The 14,188-nt window shown below is 40.9% G+C and overlaps 1 protein-coding gene and 1 long non-coding RNA gene across 4 annotated transcripts in view; one reads left to right on the top strand and one right to left on the bottom strand.

Annotated features, from left to right (window-relative positions):
* Nucleotides 1-8,194: 8,194 nt before the first annotated feature.
* On the bottom strand, nucleotides 8,195-11,529 carry LOC128776488 (uncharacterized). Of its 3 annotated transcripts, none has more exons than XR_008421537.1 (3): nucleotides 11,278-11,529; nucleotides 10,832-11,036; nucleotides 8,195-9,526 (listed from the first exon to the last, which is right to left on the bottom strand). It is a non-coding gene; the product is annotated as an uncharacterized LOC128776488 (long non-coding RNA). The 3 variants fall into 3 exon arrangements; XR_008421538.1 differs by having other exon boundaries at nucleotides 10,832-10,991; XR_008421536.1 differs by lacking the exon at nucleotides 11,278-11,529 and having other exon boundaries at nucleotides 10,832-11,268.
* A 251-nt stretch (nucleotides 11,530-11,780) lies between these two features.
* IRF2 (interferon regulatory factor 2) overlaps nucleotides 11,781-14,188 on the top strand; it is a 91,659-nt gene continuing 89,251 nt past the window's right edge. Inside the window, exon 1 of the mRNA XM_019422314.2 lies at nucleotides 11,781-11,864. The gene's annotated coding sequence lies outside the window, so the exon portion shown is untranslated. The remainder of the gene's footprint in view (nucleotides 11,865-14,188) is intronic.

The raw sequence follows: 14,188 nt of genomic DNA, 5'->3' as shown, positions 1-14,188 counted from the left end.
TGTATGTGTTCTTTAATGCGGTGGTAACAGATTACTCCAGATTTAGTGGTTTGAATAGCACAAATGTATTTCTTGACAGTTCTGGATGTCAGAAGTCTGACATGGGTCTCCCTGGACCCAAATCAAGATGTCAGCATGGCTGTGACCCTCCCTGGCAGCTCTTCGGAGACTCTGTGTCCTTGTCTTTTGCAGCTTCTGGAGGCCGTCTACAATTCCTTGGCTGGTGGTTTCTTCCTCCATCTACAAACCTAGCAGCTCTCTGACCCTTCCATACCTCTGACTCTTTTTCCACTGTCACATCTTTCTCTTTGTCTCCTGACTACAGAGCCAGGAGAGGGTCTCCACTTTTAAGGACTCCTACAATTAGATTGGGTATAGCCAGGTAATCCAGGATAATCTCTCCATCTAAAAATTTTTTTTTTAACGTTTATTTATTTTTGAGACAGAGAGAGACAGAGCATGAACGGGGGAGGGTCAGAGAGAGGGAGACACAGAATCCGAAGCAGGCTTCAGGCTCCGAGCTGTCAGCATAGAGCCCGACGCGGGGCTCGAACTCACAGACCGCGAGATCATGACCTGAGCCGAACTCACAGACCACGAGATCATGACCTGAGCCGAAGTCGGCTGCTTAACCGACTGAGCCACCCAGGCGCCCCTAATCTCTCCATCTAAAGTCTGTATCCTTAATCTCATCTGTAAAGTCATAGGTAATATAGTCACAGGTTCTGTGCTTTGAAAGGTGAACATTTTGGGGGCCATTATTTTGCCTGCCACATTGGAGTTATGGGTTTTGGAGAGGAAGACCACAGAGGTAAAGTGCCATTCTCATCGCATCGTATTAAGAGTATATACTATCAACATGACTTATCACCCTTGATGGTAATTTTGATCACCTGACTGAGGTAGTGGTTTCCTGTTTTTTCCACTATAGAGTTATTTTCCCCCCTTATTTCCATCCTGTACTCATTGGAAGGAAGACGCTTAAGGGGTAAGAGCTATGCCCTATGTCTCTGAGGGAGAAGTAACTACATAAAATTATTTGAAATTCTTCTATATGAGTTATTTGCATTAATTTATTTATCATTGATTTGTGTCTGTGCGGACTCATAGATATTTATTTTATACTTTTGTTATAATCCAGTATTTCTTCGTTTTTTGTTTTGTTTTGTTAAAATTGTTCAGATATAGGGCTTTCATTTGGCTCCTGTGTCCCTTTGACATATCTCCATCATTTTATTTTTTGAGGACATCCTTACCTTCTGGCACCAGGCTCATCTTGTATATTCCCTGCCTCAGCCCTAGACTCTGTCATTTTTACAAGGAGCCCTGGTTTCTTCTATTGGAGAATGGATTTGGATGCCAAGATCTGGGTCTGGGTTCATCTAGGTGAACTTTCTTTCTATCCTAGGAATTTCGTTTGATTCTTCTTCACATCTCCCATGTATTTCCTCTTTAGGTTCATATTTTCCTTTAAGTATGTGTTCACAATTATAATAGCTTCAACAAATCCTTATCTGCTGGTTCCACCATCTGTGGCTTTTATTTGTGTCTGTTCTTATTGCTTAGTTTTTTTCTCCCTTTGATTACGGGTCATATTTTCTTACATCTTGACGTGTTTAGTAATTTTTAATTAGATTGTAGACATTGTGTATTTTGTGTTGTTGAATGTCTGGATTTTGCGTTTTGTCTTACCTTAATAAGTTTTTGGCTTTGCTTGAGCAAGCAGTTTTACTTGCATATCAGCTTTATCCCTTTAAGACTTGTTTTTAAGCTTTGCTAAGACATACAGAAAATAGCCTTTACTCTAGGGATTGTTCAGCCTTACCTAAGAGGCATAAATGCCTTGGATGATCAGTAAGACTTCTCCATTCTGCCTGTTGGAGATTTGGTCAATGCCAAGGTCTGTGTGAGCTCTGCGAATATTTAGTTTGCCAGTCATTCTTTGTCTAGCATTTTGGAGTACTGGTTTCCACATGCCTGGTTCAGTACTCAGCAAACACTAAAGGGGACCATACAAATTTCTGGACCTGTTTTCTATATAACTAGCTCTTTTTTGAGAACTCTGTCTCACAACTCCCAGCCCCTCAGCCTCTCTGACCTCTCCTATTTGTTTCCTTACTCCTTTTCCTGGTTCTGTTCTGTTTGCCCCGCTCCCTGCTCCCCTCCTCCCCCCATCCCCCACCCCCCACATCACTGTAACTGCGGTGTGGAAATTGCCTCCAACAGACAGCACAGTGCTCACTTTTTTGTTTCCTTTTCCTTAAGGGTTCTAGTCCTGTGTAACCCTCAATGCCTGAAAACAGTTGTTTTTCATGTTTTGTCCAGGTTTCTGGTTGCTGGCTGTAGGAAGTCAAGTATAGTCCTTGTTACTTTTTCATTACCAAACTGTCTTTTTAGTTCTTTATTGTGATGATAAACTTGATACAGATCTGCACATATCTTCCTTCACATATTGTGCTAGACAGTGGGGTGCTTTTTAAATTGGGAAAATCATGTTCCTTAAAATGTCCTGAGGGATGTTCTTATGCTTTTACTAATTTTCTGTCCACTGTTATCTTAATTTTCATTTTCTGGAATTTCTACTAGATATTGGATCTCTTTGATTGAACACCCATTTTTCGTTTTTTTCCCCTATTTTCCATTTCTCTCTTATTTTATTACACTTTATGTGACATCTATTTGACTTTATCTTCCAATTATTCTATAAAATTTTTAAAATTCTGTCTTATTTTCAATTCCTAGGAACATTTTCTGGTTCTTTAATGGTTCCTTTTTATATCATTGCTCCTAGTTTATACAGGCAATATCTTTTCTCACATCCTTAATGATGTTAATGAAAGTTTTTTTTTTAAAGTTTCCTTTCCTGCATCATCTTTGCTGCAGGAATTCTTTATTCTGTTTTCACTGTGTTAAAGTGTTTCACTTATGTTAAAGTGTTCGCTCTTTTTTTAATTAAAAAAATTTTTTTACATTTATTTATTTTTTGAGAGACATAGAGAGACAGAGCACAAGTTGGGGAGGGGCAGAGAGAGAAGGAAAATCAGGCTCCAGGCTCCGAGCTGTCAGACAGAGCCTGACATGGGGCTCGAACTCACAAACCGTGAGATCATGACCTGAGCTGAAGTCAGACGCTTGACCCACTGAGCCACCCAGGCGCCCTAAAGTGTTCGCTCTTAAGATTAAGGTACCAAAACGCTGACCCCACCAGGAGTTCTATGGGCATGAGCTAATACACTGGTGGTCTTCACTGAGGCAAACTGTCGGGGGAACAGTTGGTTTTCTGCTGAGGCTGTGTATATGTCACTGTTTGGTGACATAAGGGTGGATAACTGTAGGGATCTAACTGCTCCTTATTTGGACTTTTAATTTAATCCTGCTGCCCCTGCCCAGTTTTTTCCTGTTCTGGTATCTTTTCTGGGTTCTGTATGGAAAATGAGCTCACTTCCCATAGAGATCCCTCCAACTCTCTTTGCAGGCGTTAAGGTCTGATGTTCTTTCTCTTTGCTTGGACTTTGCTCCTTGCTCTTTGTTATTCCTCTTTCCAAAATCTGTTTATATGTTGTGGGTATGGATACCACTTAGTTTCCTAGTGATGGACATACATTTCTGTTACCTATTCTCCCTGAAATTTCTTGGCGGATTTTGACAGAAGGTGGTTGGGTGGGTATGTCCTTACTCTGCTCTTCTAAACTTAGGAGTCTTTCACATTTTTATCACAGAAAACATGACTCACCATATTATGGATTCCTAGAATTCCTTTATTTTGTTTAATTAAAGCCTAAACTTGGAGGTAAATTGAATTTTAATCTAATTTGGGCTTCATGTTGGCTAATAGGAAGAAATGAAGCGTATAGTGGGAGGATCAGAGCACACACCATCACACATCTGGACAGAAATACTAGGTTGGTGCACAGGTGTTTGCCTGCATGAGCACAGGCTAAACATCTGGACATTAGCTATTTTCTTCTTTGGTTTCTACCAGCTGTTTGGTATCATGGAAGACACAGACTTATAATCAAAGTGACTTGTGAGTGGCATGCTGAGTTGACAAATAGGTTGAGGGGACTCTTCTCTATGTCCTGAACATGACAATGAATAGGTTCACCTCCATCATCGTATCAGCCTCCTTCCTGCTGCATGCCCTAAGAGGATCCAAGAAATTCACGTCTCCAGGCACTGATCAGTGACTTTAACTTTTCTCTTTCGTTTCTAAGGAATCAGTTAAAGTATCACAAGAAAACAGTTTTCCATCTACAGTTTTAGAGGCTGAAGATCTGACTTAGAGATCTTAGTAAATACACATGTTTCTTCCACATGTTGGATCTAGGAGTCTTCCTCCCCACCCCCATCTCTAATTTTTGATGGAAAAGGCTAATTTCCTAACTCTACCAATACATTTAATGTGTAATTCAATACAATTCCTTTGGTTTAAACACAAAGCTAGCTTGGACTATAGGACCAGATGAGTTTGTTAGATGGGTGTTCTCTGTGGGATGAGAGGACATTTTAAAGTCTGAAAGCTTCTGGGGCGCCTGGGTGGTGCAGTCGGTTAAGCGTCCGACTTCAGCCAGGTCACGATCTCGCGGTCCATGAGTTCAAGCCCCGCGTCAGGCTCTGGGCTGATGGCTCGGAGCCTGGAGCCTGTTTCCGATTCTGTGTCTCCCTCTCTCTCTGCCCCTCCCCTGTTCGTGCTCTGTCTCTTCTGTGTTTCCCTCTCTCTCTGCCCCTCCCCTGTTCATGCTCTGTCTCTCTCTGTCCCAAAAATAAATAAAAAACGTTGAAAAAAAAAAAAAAAAAAAAGTCTGAAAGCTTCTGTCCAGGCTTTTTAAAGCCAGCTATTAACCACACACACACACACACACACACACACACACACAAATATACTTTTAATCACTCTATTTTTAATCTATTCTTTAAGGTACAGCTCAAATCCTACTACCTCTGGAAGTCTTCTGAGCCTTTCCTTTGGTAGTCTTGGCTATGCTTTGTTGTCTACTATCTGGAATTGTTCATTTTTGGGCTGATGAAAGTGTCATGTTGATACAATGGACACCTATCTCCTGCTGAATAATCCTTCAGAAGTACAGAGAAAACTGAACTAAGCGATTCACTTTTTCTGAGGCCACTGAATTAGTATCATGGACTTACAAGTAGTATTGAGCAGAAATGAATACAGCATTTTCTTAAAATGTATTTAGTGGGCCAGACTCCATTACTTGCTTGCTTCCTTCCTGTGAGTACCTCCAGCCGGCCTGGTGGGAAGCCATGCTGGTTCTTTAAGATGATGTTGGAGGGTTCATCAGTATAAAGCCAAGAACCCTTAATGAGAGTAGGGCTCATGCTGGAGTGAGGACAACACCCTTTATTCCCACGTTTTTACGTATCTTCCTTTCCATTTAGGGAGGAGAGACATACAGAAAGGGCTAAGATGGGCCATTCCCACAGGGAGAGTAGGCAGATCCCAAAGGGAACTGATGTGACTGCCTGCTTAAAAGTGTCTCCAGTGTGGGTCTGTTGGTGGCTTTGGATTAAAGCCCTTTTGGCAGACGGCCCTTGGAGTGACAGTCAAGAGAAAATCTATTTATAATTAATTATCCAGGGTAGTTCACACACACACACACACACACACGCTACCTTAACAAAATAGAAATCTGAAATCAAAGTGATTTTAATTTTTCTCTTTAAACTGCTCTGTATTTCCAGATTTTCATTTTAAAATTACCATTTTTTTTTTCTCCATACAAAGATTAAGAAAAAATTATGAATATACTTTTGAATTCAAACATTTTTTGGGGGGGACGAGGGGGTCACTGTTGTCTTTGCAAAACTGAGATCCTAATAGGAACACTGCTTTGCATCCTGGTTTTCATTCTTTAAAACACATCCCAGTCTCCAGAAAGTTTTAATGTGTCCTTTTTTATTTGTGCATAACATCCCATAGAATGGATCAACTATGGTCTATTCAATCATTTAGTTACCGATAGAGAGTCAAGCCCTTTCCAGTTTTGTCACCACAAATAGGTCTGTATTGCTCAAATATTCTACTTACATTAGAAAACAGCATGTAAAATATAAAAACGAGAGAGATAATTAGAGTCAAGAGGCACGCTGAACCTGTTTGCTGAACAAACAGGTAAATAAATGTATTAAAATGTTACCTGGGAGCAGAGCCACATAGCATTTCTGTCTTGAAGTAATCATTTCATTGTGGGCCCTGTCTCCCAGTGTAGCCAGCACAGGCCTTGAGATCAGGAACCACGCCTCTTTCCTCCTGGGCTCTTCCAAATTGCAGAGTGCAGCCCTGCAGAGGGCAGGTGGTCCGAGACCTACCCAGTCCAGTGTGCTCTAACAATTTCCTTGGAAAACAGCTATTTAGATTTCAGAACGAAAATTTCCCATGTGTATAATGTTACAAGACTGGATTCCCAGGCCAGCCCACAAATTCTTATTTTAACCCAGAATGAAGGTAAACGAGATACTTACATTGTTATAGTTTCTTATTTTTTCTGTGGTAAAATATTTCTGAATTCCAAATGAGCATCTGTATGCAGAGAACCCTTCTCTACTGTGTGTGCGTGTGTGCGTGTGTGCGTGTGTGCGTGTGTGTGTGTGTGGTGGGCAGGGGGAGGGAAAGAAAAAGGAACAGCGATTCTTTCCTTCACTGCCCTCAAATGAGATGTTTTCTCTCCCCTTCTGCTGATCTGGTCGTATGTGGAAACTGAGCAAGCAGAATAGGAAAGAGGATGACTAAATACGAAAGTGCCAGAAAGACGAAATGCAAAAAGAACAAATTTAACATAAAAGTTGGATGTTTTTCTTAGAGTCCCCATTCATATTTGAGATCTAAGAATTTGAATTTGATTGCTAACAATATACTAACTGAAATCTGCATATAAGTGAAATAAAAACTTATAGAAAAGATACTTTAGTTGTTACAGATTTCTCTTAATTTGTTTTCTTTCTCAAATAGCATATTTAAAACATAATGTGAATCAAAGCCAAAGTTTATTTAAATATTAATGATCATGAGATGTATTACTTATGAATAGCTATTGATCTGGACACACAGTGATTTATAAGTTTGTTGTTACATGTTCATTCGGAGAGTCAATGTTTGAACTAAGATAAAAACACAGATGTGTTTTTAGATTTCTTTTTTTTTAAACATGAAATTTATTGTCAAACTGGTTTCCATACAATACCGAGGGCTCATCCCAACAGGTGCCCTCCTCAATACCCATCACCCACCCTCCCCTCCCTCCCACGACCCATTAACCCTCAGTTTGTTCTCGGTTTTTAAGAGTCTCTTATTTTTTGGCTCCCTCCCTCTCTAACCTTTTTTTTTTTTCCCTCCCCCATGGTCTTCTGGTAAGTTTCTCAGGATCCACATAAGAGTGAAAACATATGGTATCTGTCTTTTTCTGTATGACTTATTTCACTTAGCATAACACTCTCTAGGTCCATCCACGTTGCTACAAAAGGGCATATTTCATTCTTTCTCATTGCCAAGTAGTATTCCATTGTGTCTATAAACCACAATTTCTTTATCCATTCATAAGTTGATGGACATTTAGCCTCTTCCCATAGTTTGGCTCTTGTTGAGAATGCTGCTATAAACATTGGGGTACAAGTGCCCCTATGCATCAGTACTCCTGTATCCCTTGGGTAAATTCCTAACAGTGCTATTGCTGGGTCATAGGGTAGATCTATTTTTAATTTTTTGAGGAACCTCCACACTGTTTTCCAGAGCGGCTGCACCAGTTTGCATTCCCACCAACAGTGCAAGAGGGTTCCTGATTCTCCACATCCTCTCCAGCATCTATAGTCTCCTGATTTGTTCATTTTGGCCACCCTGACTGGCGTGAAGTGATATCTGAGTGTGGTTTTGATTTGTATTTCCCTGATGAAGAGCGACGTTGAGCATCTTTTCATGTGCCTGTTGGCCACACGGATGTGTTTTTAAAAATGAATGTTTTGGGGCGCCTGGGTGGCTCAGTCGGTTGAGTGCCCGACTTCGGCTCAGGTCATGATCTCACAGTTCGTGAGTTCGAGCCCCGCGTCGGGCTCTGAGCTGACAGCTCAGAGCCTGGAGCCTGCTTCCGATTCTGCGTCTCCCTCTCTCTGCCCCTTCCCCGCTCATGCTCTGTCTCTCTCTGTCTCTCAAAAATGAATAAACATTAAAAAAAAAAAAAAAAAAAAAGAATGTTTTGATAAAATAAAAGATTAGGAGAAACTGCATAACATTTGTAGGAAGAATCATCTTCCGTGTAACTTAAAGAGACATAGTTTAAAAATTCTTAAAAGACTGTAGTGTAAAATATAAGGTCTATTAATCAGTGCTTTCTTTTTTGAAGTACTATGCTAGCTAAAACTTACAAGTTACTTACATAAAGATCATATATCAAGAAATAATTCTCTGAAATTGCCTATTAAATATTATTTAAAATTTTACTTTAATAAAAATAAAATCTATTCTTAAAAATGTTAATTTTTCCACAGGAAAAAAATTAGCCATAGTTCCATCACTCAAAGACAACCACTGTTAATATTTCGATGTGGTTCTGTTTGGTCTTATTTAATAAAGATATCTTTGGGGTGGTTATACTGTGCATGTAAAACATTAGGGAGCTGGGTGGCTCAGTCGGGTAAGCTTCTGACTCCGGCTCAGGTCACGATCTCGCCATCGGGCTCTGTGCTGACAGCTCACAGCCAGGAGCCTGCTGCGCATTCTGTGTCTCCCTCTCTCTCTGCCCTTCCCCTCCTCACACTCTGTCTCTCTCTCTCGCAAAAATAAACATTAAAAAAAAAACATTTTGGGGTGCCTGGGTGGCTCAGTCGGTTAAGCGGCCGACTTTGGCTCAGGTCATGATCTCGCGGTCCGTGAGTTCGAGCCCCGCGTCGGGCTCTGTGCTGACGGCTCAGAGCCTGGAGCCTGCTTCAGATTCTGTGTCTCCCTCTCTCTGACCCTCCCCCGTTCATGCTCTGTCTCTCTCTGTCTCAAAAATAAATAAACATTAAAAAAAAAAATTAAAAAAAAACATTTTCTTTTTACCCTCAATGCGGTACAAATACTATCCTATTTATCTTAAGTTCATCATAAGCAAAAATACCAACAAAAGGAACAGTTTGTATGTGGGAACACACGGAGAAGTCTTGTGAAAGATGACGGGATTGCGGTAATGTTTCTCTAGTTTCTCAATGAGGGAAAAAGTTTTGCCCAAAGGTGTCATAAAAGCATGACCTCAACTGCATACATGGAAACAAGAGGTCATGATTCTGTTGGTTCTGCATCACTGCAAAGATGAGAAGTTCTTATCAAAGATGGGAAAGAGAAACAAAGAAAAACGGGAGACAATTGGGCACGTTGATGATGACCTTATATGTGGGTACCTCTCATGTGGCTGGTTCCACTCTATCAAGGCGTACAACCACCTCTGTCGCTTGGTATCCGTATTTCTTTCTCTCCTTCAGTCTGAACGCCTTTCCACTCATGGTTGGTTGTGTTTTCTTTCTTATCTCCAGTTGTCTGAAAATGAAATAAAACGAACAGCCAGTTTTTGTGGCTTAGTTTTTAAATGGAAAAAAATTTTTTTTTTAAAGCAACAGAACCTTTTCCCTAAATGGAATCTTACCCAGAACCTCAATATGTAAAACAGAAAAAAGTGGACCTTCTTCGGTCATCAAGGAGGGAGTAGTGCAGAAACCGAGATCCACAGCTTGAGGTTGAGAAAATATGTGATGGGCTGTTTAAACCAACATTTGCTTTCAACTTACAAAACGTTCAAGGCAAACCATGGAGTTTTACTTATGCTGATTGTTCTGCCAACAAAAATTCAGTTTTGTGAAAACGATTTATTACACATGGAGTTTCTGACAGAAGAAAAAGATCTGAAAATTTTTGGAAATCAAAAAACTTGAATACATTTGGAGCCACTGAACTTTGGAATGAATATTGATTTTGTGGTGACCGAACCTCTGAAAATGATCACTGTTCACTCAAAACAGTCTGAGGAAATTACCTCAGTTGAATATTTCTTCTCTTTTTCCCTCTTCCTTAAGGGAAGTTTCTTGAGGGGCAAAGAGAATGAAGAAAAAACTTATTTTATTTTTGCAGATGAAAATCAGAGAGAACGTTAACAGGAAATAAATATTTTTTTTTCTTTTTAAAAAATGTTTATATTATTTATTTTGAGAGAGAGAGACAGAGAGACAGAGAGACAGAGAGACAGGGCCAGACAGAAAAGGAGAGAGAATCCCAAGCAGATTCAGTGCTGGCAGCATGGAGCCCGATGTGGGGGCTCAATCCTATGAACATGAGATCAAGACCTGAGCTGAAATCAAGAGTCGGACTCTTAACCAACTGAGCCACCCAGGCGCCCCATAACAGGAAATAAATATTTTAACTGAGGAATTAAAAATGAATATAAAAAGACAAAACTGTTTCAGAGATCATAAATGTGTTGTATCTCTTTAGCAAATTCAACATATAAGGGAGAGGGCAATGAGAAAACAGTTGTAAATTCTCGTTAGAAACCAACAAATTAAGAAATCCTTGCATTTCACTGTTGAGGCGACAATTGGGAAATTTATAACATGACCTTTTAAAACCACAGAACCTGTGGAAATCTTCCCATTGATGGCAGAATAAAGTCCAAACTTCTCCATCTGGTGTCTGCTCACCTTGCCTCTGCCCAGGGCCTTCTTTCCCTCATTTCTAACTCTGAAGTCACACATTCCTTCCATTCCCAGAATATGCCAGACCCTTTTGCTTCTTAGGGCCTTAGTCCCCCACTCTTTCCTCTGCCCACCGGCTTCAGCGCATAATTGGTACCTGTTATGTGTTGAATTGTGTCTGCCACTCCATTCATTTGTGGAAGTCATAACCTTCAGTACTCAGAATGCGACCTTATGTGGAAACAGGTCCTTGCCGATGTAATTGAAGATGAGATCATCCTGGAGTAGGGTGGGCCCCGAATCCAATGACTGGTGTCCTGATAAAAAGAAGTTTGGACTCAGGTGCATTCCCCAGAGAACACCTGGTGAAGTTGAAGGCAGAGATCAGAGATCATTTGCAAGCCAAAGAAGGCCCAGGAGTCCTGGCAAAGCACCAGAAGCCAGGAGGCATGGAGCAAATCCCTCCCTCGGCCTCACAAGGAACCGACCCTGTGACACCTGGATCTTGAACTACCAGCTTCCTAACTGTGAGACAATGCAGTGCTGTTATTTAAGTTGCCCAGTGTATGGTCCTTTGTGACGGCAACCCCAGGAAACGAATACCTTCAAGCCATTTTCTCAGGGGAACCTTCCCTGACCACCTAGATTCTGCCAGTGTTTTCAGGGGGAGCTCTTGCTTATTTCCTTCAGAACACCAATACAAATCTGTAACTATGTTATTGGTTGGTTTGTCTGTTGACGTCACCCCCACTGGAATGTAAGGTCCGGGAGAGCCAGGGCTTGTCTTGTTCCTACTTCCTTCACGGCAGCTCTCAGTACGGGGGGCATGGCAGGGCTGGGCACACATGGGCGGGAAATGTCACCGACTCACATCAGAGACTAAGGAGGCAGCACCAGGAGCCGGTGTGAATTGTCATGTACTTTTGGACTTAGTGGAGATGACTTTTTTTTTGTTCTCCCCAAGGAAGTCAGAGACTTAAAAATACTCTCAATCCTTTGTTTTATGACACTCTTCTGTCTTTCTGACTGGCAAACTTCCAAACATTTTCAAACAGTGAAAGTGCGTCATTCGCAACGCTAGGAAGTTTGGGGAGAAAGGGAACACACTGGCATCGAGCTTCACAGGCTGTGAGGAACTTGCAGAGAAAGAGAGGAAACTAACAGAAAATTCGCCAATTAATCCGGACCCAGTGAATCTTGTGGTTTGCTGAATTTATGTTAAAAATTTGAAATGTATTTGTTCAAAATATTTTTAATAGTTGAAACTATTATAGTAGTTCTTTCTAAAGAACTTCAAGGCAGAGCTATGGACACCTTTTCCTTCCGAGTTTAAAAAAGGAAAGTACTACTTTATCATTTGGATATAGTAATGGATATTTCAAAGCTATTTGGGATGGAACAGAGACGTCTTAGCAAAAAACAATTTATGAAGTTTTCAAAATTGTAAGCTTTCCTTCTAGACAAGAAAATCTCTCTCCCCCCTCCCCCCCCCCCCCATACACACACAGATACACACACACACCCTGGCAATTTTAAGGAATATTTTTTCCCTGACTTCATCAGAGCAGGACAAAATTAATATTTATTACGAAGGAATGGGCAATATATGGCTCAATTTAAATTCATGATTTTCAGAGAATAATTGCAATAAAATGAACCTCATTTTGGAGTTTCCAGTAACATGGGAGGAACAATTACGTGAGGTAATAGTCAAGAATTTCTCCGATTTGATGCTCTGATCTTTGAACTTTGATAGAAGGCTTTTTCAATGTCCTTACCGTTCTGTCTCAACTAAAATCTAACTTGACTGTATATTTCTTCAGTGTAGACTTCACAATACTTTTTGGAGCGCAGAACTGTAGTCTATGGGTCTGTATGAGCCAACTGCTCTTGCAAGTGTGGAACACTCATTTCCTATGATTTGATAATCCCCTGAATAACACCGTGGAGGAGAGCCTCTGTGGCCAGGACAGAGTGGGATTAGTGATATGGTGGAGAAAATTGGGACATCAATTGACAGATGGATCATGGGCTACTGATTTAATCATAACTATACTCAACACTTTAGTGAGTAAGCCATCATATTCCATGTTCTTAACTCTAATATACAGTTCTAAAAGCTGTGATTATAGGTGGAGGTGCTGCTGGGATACTGGGATGATATAGTGGAAACTAACATGCCAATTTACTAGACTCTAAGAGACCTTCCTGGGAGGCAGAGGTTTCCAATGGTCTGGGTTCAGTGCTGTAGTCCCAGTGCTGTGAAAAGTTTGTGGGCACTTAATAAAGTCTGTTACTTGAATGATTCTTTTATGAAACTATTCTTGGTAGAAAAATAAATTAAAAACCCATTTGAAAGGAGAGATCAATCACTATGTGTCCAGCTGATCACTGCTCTCACTTAACTTCCTTGAAGAGAAATTACTCCTAATGCATGCAGGTGGATCTTCTTTTAGGAGGTTCTGTTCCACCGGTGAAATATTAACATGCCTCACTCAGGAGATCACTCTGGTTTCATTATAGAAGATTGCTTGAACGGTGGTTTTTGCATTAGACCTAGGTGTTTGGTCAGAGCTCTTCAGTACGGCAAAGGTTACTTTTTTCAGAGACTTTCAGAAAGGCTGCATTTTGCTATATCGATCCCTTTTCCACAGAGATTTGTGACTGTATGTATCTCATCAAAGAGCTAAGAAATATTTCCTGACTGTGTATATCAATACCATGTGGACTTTGGGGGCGTATTTAAACTTTTGTCTGCAGTGATACGTCATCAAGGTCATAAGAACTGAGTGAAATTCATTCTATGCTTTATGTGTCTAAGGGCCTGAAAAATTGGAAACAGTACCCATGCCTCAGGGAGCTCCAGGGGGGAGCTCAGGAAAGGCAGGAGTCAGTGATCTCTGCCAGTTTCCTGGAGGGTCAGTGAGGTGACACATATACAAGGTTGTCGGGAAAGATGTGATGAGTTTAGTTTTAGACATGCATGATTTGTTGAACCCGAGGAACATCTAGGAGGTAAATCACCCAGACGTCAGAAGCTATACACTTTGGAGCTATTACCAAATAGAGATATCTGAAGCTGTGGGCATGAGTGAGAGCACTCAAAGAGAAAGCACGTGGAATGAGAAAATACAAGGGTTTAGGATGGAATGTCTGGAAACACCGTACTTTAGGGGGCTGGCCGCAGAAGAGGAGCCAGCCAGGAAATAGAACAGGACAGAGGGAAGTCACCCAGGCACCCGGATGGGCACCGCTACATGGCACAGAGAGACTGAGTCGGTGAAGGCTGGAAACAGCCCTTTGGAAAAATTACGAGAAGGAAATACATAAAAACATCAGCACCTCAGTTCCCGACCGCTGAGATTCCAGGTGGCTTATGTTTTTCTTTCAACTCGTCGGCATTCTGTACAACGAGTATCGGTCACCGCATGTTAATAAAAGACTCTGATGGAGTCTAAAATATTTCATGAGAAACAAAAGGGCAAGGAATTCTTCATTCACAAGCATTTATTTG

This window comes from Panthera pardus, unplaced genomic scaffold, assembly GCF_024362965.1.
Source record: "Panthera pardus isolate Hobbes unplaced genomic scaffold, ASM2436296v1 HiC_scaffold_13, whole genome shotgun sequence".
In the NCBI taxonomy this organism is placed as follows: Eukaryota; Metazoa; Chordata; class Mammalia; order Carnivora; family Felidae; genus Panthera; species Panthera pardus.
This window is presented reverse-complemented; position numbering and strand designations above follow the sequence as displayed.